We start from the raw sequence: 10,741 nt of genomic DNA on the forward strand, positions 1-10,741 counted from the left end.
TTGCCAAGAAAATCCCAAATGGGTTCACAAGAGTTGCACAAGACTGAAATGACTGAACAACAAACAATGAACGTAATATGGCATTGTAGTTTCATCTTTCAGTTAATTGTGTCAAGGTGAAAATATGATCTGCTGTGGAATATTGCCTAGAAAATCCTGAATCTCCTCTTCTAACACCCTCATCAAAGACGTCCTTAGTGAATGTGTGCCCTCTTAAAGATTTCATATTGACAGTATTATAGAGATTGTTAGTTGTTGGTGTTCTCTTGGTCATCTTAGTAGCAAAAAAGATCAGTATGTGTACATGCACATACACATACATATATGCAAAAGACACACATATGAATATATATTTAAAACCCTTACCTTTCATCTTAGAATCAATACTATGTATTGGTCCTAAGGCAGAAGAGTGGCAAGGACTAGCCAATGGGAGTTAAGTGATTTGCCCAGGGTCACCCAGCTAGGAAGTGTCTGAGGCCAGATTTGAACCTGGGACCTCCCCTTTCTAGGCCTGGCTCTCAATCCACTGAACCACCCAGTTGCCCCCCCCCATATATATATATATATATATATATATATATATATATATATACAAATAAACAAACAAATATATATATATATACATATATATTTGTTTATAAACAAACAAATATATACATATATTTGTTTATAAACAAACAATATATACATATATATATTTGTTTGTTTGTTTGTTTGTTTATTTAAAACCCTTACCTTACTTACAATACTAAGTATCATTTCCCAAGCAAGAGTGGCATAAAGGCTAGGCAATGAAGGTTAAATGACTTGCCTAGGGTCACACAGTAGGAAGTGGCTGAGGCCAGATTTGAACCTGGGACATCCTCTATCCAGGCCTGATTCTCTCTCCACTAGGCCACCTAATTGCCCTTCAGCAATATTGTTTTTCATAGTCTTAGTATCTTCCCCCCTTTCAGATCCCTGAAGTCACGGAGCATCCCAACAGAGGTTGATTTCATTTGGAAGGTTTTATCAAGTTCTTCACTGAGTAGTTTTCTAGCATCTCCATCATCTGTATAGACCACTGCTGGCAATTGTTTCCATGGAAATCTTTCTGCAGCATGATAATACCAAATGACCTGCGTCCCTTGACCCGAGACTCCTTCCTGCCTTTGGATGCAAAGTAAAACCAATTCTGCCAGCTCCTTTATTGACTTCTCTGAGGAGAGCCTGTGAGCAGTCTTTCCATTTAGCCACACGTTCCTCCTGTTGTCTGATGAGATAATGAGAACGGCAACATGAATGCGGCCCACTTTTTCCCATGGGATCTATGTTCACTCCTTGCTTATTGGACAAGGAGCTCAGCTTGAGAGCACCAAAAGCTGAGTTCCACATTGTAGCCAGCCTAGAAACTGGCCCTTAGCACATTCCGTCCCTTCTTCGGTCACTGCCATGCTCACGGGTAGAATCTGGGGCCATTTTGTCTTTTTCTTGGTTTTGTGAATTTCCAGGGTTGAAGAATTCATCGCCAAGCGCTCAGCCTGCCAATGAGCCTTTCATGGTCAGCTAAGCTGTTCCTCAGAGAGTGAGCTCAGTCTGGTGCCAAGACCATACCCACAGCTTTGCCAACAGGAACACGGTAGGGTAGGCCAGAGTTTGTCTTTGGTTGGCAATGCTTTAATGAAATCTAAGGTCACCTTTGTGCCAATGGAGTAAATGGAGTAAAACTTTATATTTTTTTTCCCTCTCCTTTCCACCCCCCCACCCCCGCCTCGTTCCACCCTCCTCTGTGGTATAGTAATCATTAATGGTGGTTTCATGGGACCTGGGTTCAAATCCTATCCTCCCACTACTGTGTGACTTTGGGCAAATTTCTTCACCTTGTTGGGTCTGTTTTCTCATCTATAAAATGCCAGTGTCACACTAGATGGCCTTTTTTTGTGTTCTAGACCCCTTCCCAGAATCCCATTTTTAAAAACATAGAATGACAAAGGAAACCATTTATATTAAAATATAATCATCAGAAGCAGCCAGGTGGCTCAGTAAATTGAGAGCCAGGCCCAGAGATGGGGAGGTCCTGGGTTCAAATCTGACCTCAGACTTTTCCTAGTTGTGTGACCCTGGGCAAGTCACTTAACCCCCATTGGTTAGCCCTTATCAATCTTCTGCCCTGGAACCAATCTGTAATACTGATTGTAAGGTGGAAGGTAAGGATTTAACAAATACATAAATAATAAAAAACAATACTATTTGTGTCTGGTGGCTCAATTTTTTAAGAATCTTCTATCTCAAGTGTCAGCTAGCCCATATTTCTCCCTCTCATCCATAAGGACAACAAGAAAGTGTCCACGTGCCCTGCTAAAATTCAGATCTACTGCCTAGAGAGGAGTCTTTTCCCCATGAGGTCAATCTTCCATGACTGGGTCTAATGAAGTCACGGTGACTCCTAGTGACTCTTACAGCCATAAAGGGGTTATTTATTGAATCTGTTCTGGATTTTGCTGGATTAAAGATCAATAACATCTGTAATATTTACCTCCAGAGTTGTTGAGAGGATCAAAGGAGATCATAAAAACCACTCACTAGCTGTGTTTCCTATGGATTACTGTTATTATTAGAAACAATCTACTTTTTCCTCTCTTTGAAAATCCAGACCTTTGTTCTTCTCCAGTCCTGCAGCATCGTGACTAGTCTCCCCCCAAACGCCAAGAGACCTGACAGTGGCTTAGTAATGAATCACTTGAAAGTTTGCTTGGGGTCCCAGACTACAGCTTACTGGGTGGTAGCTCTTACGGATCCTTACTGAGACTGGGTTTCAACAGCATCATAACTATTTAGCTTAATGGAGAGAGTTCTAGACTTGGTATTAGAAAGACCTGAGCTACCACCTTATATCTACCAGAGTGGCTGATATGGCCAAAAGGGAAAATAATAAATGTTGGAGGGGATCTGGGAAAATTGGAACACAGTCCCTGTTGGTAGAACTGTGATACAATCATTCTGGAGATCAATATGGGAGTACACCCAAAAAGCCATAAAACCATGCATACTCTTTGACCAAGCAATACCGCTGCCAGATCTGTGTGCCAAAGAGATTAAAGATAAAGGGCCTGCTTGTACCAAAAATATTTTTAGCAGCTCTTTTTGTAGTGGCAAAGCATTGGAAACAGAGGGGTCGTCCATCAACTAAAGAACGGCTAAGCAAACTGTGATATATGGTTGTAATGGAAAACGCCTGAGCCATAAGAATTCACAAATAGGATGAGTGCAGAAAAACCTGGAAAGACTTCTATGAACTGAAGCTAAGTGAAATGAGCAGAACCAGGAAAACAGTGTATACAGTAACAAATATTATATAATGATCAAGTGTAAAGGACTAAACTATTACCATGAAAAGAAGGTACTAAAAGAACCCTAGGGGATTTAGGATAAAAGAAGAAACTGGGGCAGCCAGGTGGCTTAGTGAATTGAGAGCCAAGCCTAGAGATGGGAGGTCCTAGATTCAAATTTGACCTAAGACACTTCCCAGCTGTGTGACCTTGGACAAGTCACTTAATCCTCATTACCTAGCCCTTACCACACTTCTGCCTTGGAGCCAATATATAGTATTGATTCTAAGATGAAAGGTAAGATAATGTTATTAAATAAATAAAACAACCAAACAAATAAATAAGTAAATAAAAAAAAGGATCTAGTTGCAGATCAAAGCACACCACCCTTTATTCCCTTCATGAGTTTTTTTTTTCCTTCTATATGGAATATGTGTCTTCCATCATGACCTGGGGAAGGAGAGAATCTGAATTGCAAAATGTCAGAAAACAATCATCAAAATTTGTTCCTATGTGTAATTGGAAAGAATGTAATGTAATGTAATTTTTTTTTAATCCCTCACCTTCCGTCTTGGAGTCAATACTGTATATTGGTTCCAAGGCAGAACGGTAAGGGCTAGGCAATGGGGGTTAAGTGACTTGCCCAGGGTCACACAGCTAGGAAGTGTCTGAGGTCAGATTTGAATCTAGGACTTCCCCTCTCTAGACCTGACTCTCAATCCACTGAGCCACCCAACTGCCCCCTAACATGTAATTTAAGGGGGAAAAAATAGAAAAGAAAAGCCCAAGTTCAAATCTTGGCTTGACTGCTTATTATGTGACCCTGAGCGAGTTGATTAATCTCTCTGAGCTTCGCTCTCCTCATTTATAAAATGGGGGCAAAAATGGTACCTGATAAGGATATCAGGACGATCAAATGAGATAATATATGTGAGAGCACTTGGCAAACCTTAAAGGGCTCAGCTTTGACTTCTTGAGATTCTGGAAATAGTTCTTCGTTGAAAAACCAAAAACAAAAACTGAAGCTGAAACCAGAAGCAAAACTGGCATTGAATACTTCTGCTTTCTCTTTGGCACCAGTTAACATTACCCAATCTGCTTTGCACAGCAAAACATTTCTATCATTTCCTGGTTTCTCTTTGTGCCTTTAGTAAGTTTAGGGGGGTGGGGGGCAGGGTTAAACCCTTTTGCTTATCTGTAACACTTTTTTGTAATCTTCAATTTATTTCAAACTTTAATTTTTATTTTAATATATAATTATATGTATAATGTGATTAAAATGATAATATAAATTCTAAACTTTAATTTTAATTAATCCCTGGCCTTCTTTTGCATCCATGATGCTCCCTTTTGTTTGATCTCAGTGAGGCACCCCAGCTTTCACTTTTTCCTTCTTTTAAACCCTTACCTTCTTCTGTCTTAGACTCAATACTGAGTATTGGTTCCAAGACAGAAGAGTGGCAAATTGGTTTAAGTGACTTGCCCAGGGTCACATATCTGGGAAGTATCTGAGGACAGATTTGAACCCAGATCTTCTGACTCCAGGCCTGGTGAGCCAGTTAGCTGCCCCTCTGGCTTTCACTTCTAGTATAGCTAATACGTGTCCTTTTGAAATATGAGCTTATCTGAGAAATCTTTAATGACGCCACAATGGGATCTTTGGGCACATTCTCTTCCTCCTTGGAATTCTTCTCATTGGGGGAGTCAGAATTTTCTTCTTCAGGAAACAACCCAGCTCACTCTGGAGCTGAGCTGGGGAATGTGATTCCAATATGGTGGAAAGAAGGGCCATCAAGGCTTCTTGAGGGACAGAGTTGGTGAGACAGTCTAGGAGAGGACACGCATTGCTCCATCCTGCCTCAGGAAAGGCTATATTTACTCAGACGCTGTAAGAGATCAACCTGAGACATCTGCGGAGAGACGGATGCCTCTGGAAAGAGCAAAGATGGAGGGGGAGCTGACCTCCCAGCATACCCGTGACTTCCAGCCCGCCTCCCCAGAGACTTTGTAGAATGTGCCGTTGGGTAAAACTGGGGCCTCTCTCCTGATTCAGCTGATATCTCATTTTCTGGTCTGTCAGAAGTTTGCTCACTATTCACTATTCATGATGGTCTTCTGTATAACTAGCATTTGATGGGATGGTGGAATGCCTTGGAGGGATCAGCTGTTCGATCATTTTAGTCGTGTCTGACTCTTCATAACCCCATTTGGGGTTTTCTTCCTTCTCCAGATCATTTGACAGATGGGGAAACTAAGGCAAAAAAGGTTAAATGACTTGCCCAGGGTCGCTCCATTTGTGTTTTTCTGGGCAAAGACACTGGAGTGATTTTCTGTTTCCTTTTCCAGATCATTTGACAGTTGAAAAATTCAGGCAAAAAGGGTTGGGTCACCCTACTTTTAAGATCTAAGGCCAGGGGGCAGCTGGGAAGTTCAGTAGATTGAGATCCAGGCCTAGAGATAGAAGCTCCTAGGTTCAAATCTGACCTGAGACCCTTCCTGGCTGTGTGACCCTGGGCAAGTCACTTGACCCCAATGCTTAGCCCACATTCACTCTCCCTTCAGATTCTAAGGAGGAAGGTAAGGGTTTAAAAAGAAAAAAAGATCTAATGCCAGATTTGAACTTAAGAAGATGAGTCTTCCTGACTAGAGGCTTAGATCTCTAGCCACTGCTGCCTTTGGGAGCACTCTCCCACTTTAAGAGATAACCAGGGAAGCTGGTGACTTTTTGCTTGGCCCATGTCCAGCCATAATTAGGGAGGCACATAGACATAACTCTAATAAGACCGTCCTTCTCTCAGAGGAAGAAGTGAGTGTCCATCGTCATGTTGCATTCTCCTGCCCCCTCCAGGCAGGAATCACAGTCTCCTTTGAGGAAGGAGAGGTAGGATCCCAGAGATTCCTATCCATTTAGCTGTCCTGAGGTCATACACCCCCTCCCACCCCAGGGAGAACACACCTTAAGAATACAATTCAATAATCTATTAAAAAGAGGATTGCTGAGAGTCTACTAGGCACAGAGCCCTGTGCTAAGAGCACAACATACAAAACAGAAATAAAAACAGATGTTGCCCTTGAGGAATCTATGTTCCAGCAGGGGATGCAAAGGAGCAAACATAACCAAAGCAAGATAGTCTAAGGAGGGGCAGCACCAGCACCTCACAGGAGATGGAAAAGCTTCCAGCAGGAGCTAGAACAGTGATGGCGAACCTTTTAGAGACTGTGTGCTGTGCCCCGACCCCTCCAGACCAAGTGCCGCCCCCCCCAACACCACTGCCTTATCCTATACAGGGAAGGGAGGAAGCACTCCATTGGCCTTCTGGGCAGAGGGGTGGGTGAAGCACAGGTGGAGAGGAAGAGGGAAGCAGCTCCGCCATCTGTGGCCTGGGTGCCATAGGTTCACCCCCATGGAACTAGAACATAAAGTGAGACTCAATACAAGCCTAGGATTCTCTTTTTAGTATTCAGTATATTTGATTATAATTGAGGATTAAACATTTAAGTCCACATATGTTGCCCTACATGACATATACATATACAAGACACACATTGCCAACTATATATAGGTTTAGGGCGATGCTGTGTAAGCTCAGGGTTCATCCAAGAAATGCCAAGATCATACATTTGGAGCAGAAAAGTTGTCTCAAGCCATTTGGTCCAACCTCTTCATTTTATGAACCCAGGAAGTAGGGAGTGACTCGTCTAAAGTCATGCCCAGAGTGTAACTGAGGGCTCTCACCTTTTGCCAGAGTCTTTTCTATGGAAACTGGAGGATTATAAAGGCCTGTCCCTGGCTGAGCAGCTTCTCAGTCCCTGAGCTTCCTGTTGTCATCCTTGATTTTGAACTTGCACAGACTTCTTGTAAGGAGCTGATAAGGTGGCCACTGGGTAATCTGTGTCTTATCTGAGCAGTAGAAGCCGAAGCAGAGAGCTAGAGACTGTGAGAGACTGCAGAGGACCTGGCTGTAGTCTCCTCTGGCACTATTTGATGACAGTCTGCATCAGGTTGCAGGTTGAGAGTTGGACAGAAGCAATAGATGGGAAGGCAGCCTCCACCATCATCCAGAAATGGGGAGCCATTTTCACTTTTTTTATAAACCCTCACCTTCCATATTAGAATCAATACTTTGATATTGGTCCTAAGGCAGAAGGGTGGCAAGGACTAGGCAATGGGAGTTAAGTGACTTGCCCAGGGTCACACAGCTAGGAAGTGTCTGAGGCCAGATTTGAACTTAGGAGGAGGAGTTTTCCTGGCTCCAGACCTGGTGCTCTATGCATTGCCTCACCTATGCATTTTGCGCTTCCCCCCCCCCCCCCACTTTGTCCCTACTTGGTTTCAAGTCACAGCTGAGTTGTTTTCCTAAATGTTGATGGTCACATTCACACTGCTCAAACAGTCGGCTGCTGAGAAGGTATCAGTAGGACTGGCAGATGTGAATTTTAGATTTACTCCACCCTGCTTAGTCTTTAGAATTCTAACAACCAGGAATGTATACACCCCCACTTAAGGATTAAGTGTAGGTGAGGAAGGTCTATGACCAACATGTCCTAGCAAGTGACAAATCAGAAACAACTGACTGACCCCCTTGGCCGTCCAAAGCCAAATTTAAGTCACCATTGGTACATGCAAGACACAGGAAGTAATGTAAAGAACTGCCTTTATATTTCACATCACTTCCTGTGAGAGGGACTTGGCCATGGAACTTGACTGTGGGGGAGCTTAATTATGAGACCTGAGACTGCTTCCCTTAGATGATCACGTGATGATTGAGAAGGCTGACTCCCCTTTCCTTGGCTTTTCTGGAGGCACCAGTCTCTGGAGAGGCCCATCCCTTTGCTGAGACCTCAGAACTCCTGCCTGGTTCAGACCAGACCAGGGCAGCTATCCTCCCCTTTTTCCTCTCTCTCATTCTTAATTTCTTCCTTATATTGTAAGTAAACCACCATAAAATCCCATTCTGACTTGAGTATTTCATTGAGATTTAGAATTTAAATTCCTGGAAAGCAACTAAAAATATATTCAGTCTCAAACAGAAATTTTAACCCTAATACAGGTACAATTTCCTCATGTAGAAGAGGCTAGGGAAGTCTTATTTGGGGAGGAATGATGACAAAGAGTGAAGAAGTGCTTGATCATAGCTCTATCTCCATTGCCACAGTAGAGCTTTTGGAGAACTTCCCCTTCGGTTAGATCTGGGACTTTTTTCTCTTGGTCGAGTTGAGCTCTCCCACTTGGGATTTGAGAGCTCATTCACTCTGTTGTTGATCTTATGTATAGCAATCTGTATAACTTCCTTGATTTCTCTTTGTTCTGTAAAAATTAAAATTAAATCTCAATAATGAAAATATTATATTTTAGGAGATTTATTAATGATTATTAAAAATCAATGAATAAAGATGATAAAAAATAAAAAACACATGCCCATGGCTGATTAGCCCATTTAAAATCCCCACACTTAGCTTACCACTGCCACCATGCTGGCTGCAAGCCCAAGAAAAGAGACACAAGAGGACCGCCCACTCACTAATATCTTCTGTCTACAGGAAGTACATAATGACAGGAAGTTAGTGGGCTCCCAGTAAATGTAGTTCTTTTTTAGGGTAACAGATTTTCAATTATACATTCCTCTGAGATCTATGGAAGACTAGTCTCTCCAATGGATTTTATAAACATAACCAACTTTGAGATTACAATAATTTAGGGATAAAAGGAAAAGAGAACAAAACCAATGATTGCTAGGCACATTGACAAAAAGCCAATTGGTGGCAGTCTCCTTTGGCATAAGAGTATATACACAAAACAAATGCATTCAACCCCACACAGTTCAAATCACCACATCCCAAAGTTCACTCTGGATCTTCTGGTGCAGCATGTGGTCTGTGGAGGCATCTTCATGGTGCCTTCTCCAAACAGTTCATATTCTGGATTCGGAGAGGAAGCATATTTCTTATCCTAAAATTACTCTCAAAAATAATTTAAACTTTGCATTTTATAATAATAATTATTATTATATATTGCCACCTGAAGAGGATGTTGAAAAACACAGGGCTCATTAGGGATGCATGGCTGAGTTTTGAGGTATATAAATAAATTGACAAGAAAAATCTAAGACATCCAGAAAAATCCAAATAAAAGAGAAATATAGACTATCAAAGTCTTATGTGTAAAAATTCTAAGTAAAAGAAAAAAAAAACCTATAACAGGTCTTTGAATCAGGGCCTAATTAAAATGATTTCTGTCCCACAGGTCTGTAGGACAAAATGCAATAATATTTCACTTACCCATTTGCAGCCAAGACTATAGAAAGTTGCTAAACTATATGAGAGAAAAGGGACTATATTATAGGAGCAAATGGGAGCCAAGTTGGAGCCAAAATAATAGATGTAATATATTTAATATAGAGTGTGTTACAAGGAAGACCTGCATTTAACACATGTTAAACAGCCACAACTTCAAGTCTCACACATGATTAAGTCCTTGCACTCTTTGTGCAGAATGCCATCAATCTATGTAGGGTTGGTTTGGTCTCTTTGATCTTGTGCTCTATTGGCACTATGCAAGTAGCTTTGTGCTTCTTTGACACTGTACAATGGTTCTCTTTGTATTCCCTTCTCCTGAAATCAGACAGAATCATTTAGCAAAGTCTCATAATTTTTTAAAACAATCAGTGGCATCATTTTTATAGTCTAAAGCTTTTGGGGTATGTATTAATATTATAGCAAATACATATTTTAACTTATATTACTGCAAAATCAAAAAAGTTAAAGAAAATCTTCTCAGTATGGGTGGCATGTCCTTCAGATACAAAAAGGAGAGAAAAAATAAAAAACTGAGATACTATATTGCATATGCAAGCAAAAACAATAAAAAGTTTTAAAAATCAAAAATATATAGCTTACATTGACAAACTGTGTCAGCTAAGAAAGGTAGAATACAAAGGTTTCTCACCAAAAATGAGATCTATTTCCTTTCCAAACTTGGCCATGACCAACTAACAATTTTTTATAAAGAACAGTAGTACAGCATGTAATGCACATTCACGAAGTATCAAAATCCCCAAAGTTATAATAGCCCATTTTATGACAATAACCAACAAACCCACTATCATATTTTACATGAGTCTGCTGTATAACATTTAAAACTAATGGATACTTGTCACAGGTTTTTCAGGTGTAGTAAATCTTCAACCTTGGTTGAGATATTTTTAAACAAAGTAAAATGTATTTGGGTCTAGAACATTACTAAGAAATCTAGATTGTTCTGGTAGAAGTAAATTAAACTGAAGAGTTACAAATGAGAGATGCTCCCTCATGGGAGCCATCCAGGGATACCATGCCCTGGGATCAACTTTCCGACTCCTTTGGTATGAGACTATTATGTCCCATCCATTCACATTTTTACAAATGTGGGAGGTGGGGATTATAATCATACT

The sequence above is a fragment of the Monodelphis domestica genome, chromosome 2 (genome assembly GCF_027887165.1).
Source record: "Monodelphis domestica isolate mMonDom1 chromosome 2, mMonDom1.pri, whole genome shotgun sequence".
Taxonomy (NCBI): domain Eukaryota; kingdom Metazoa; phylum Chordata; class Mammalia; order Didelphimorphia; family Didelphidae; genus Monodelphis; species Monodelphis domestica.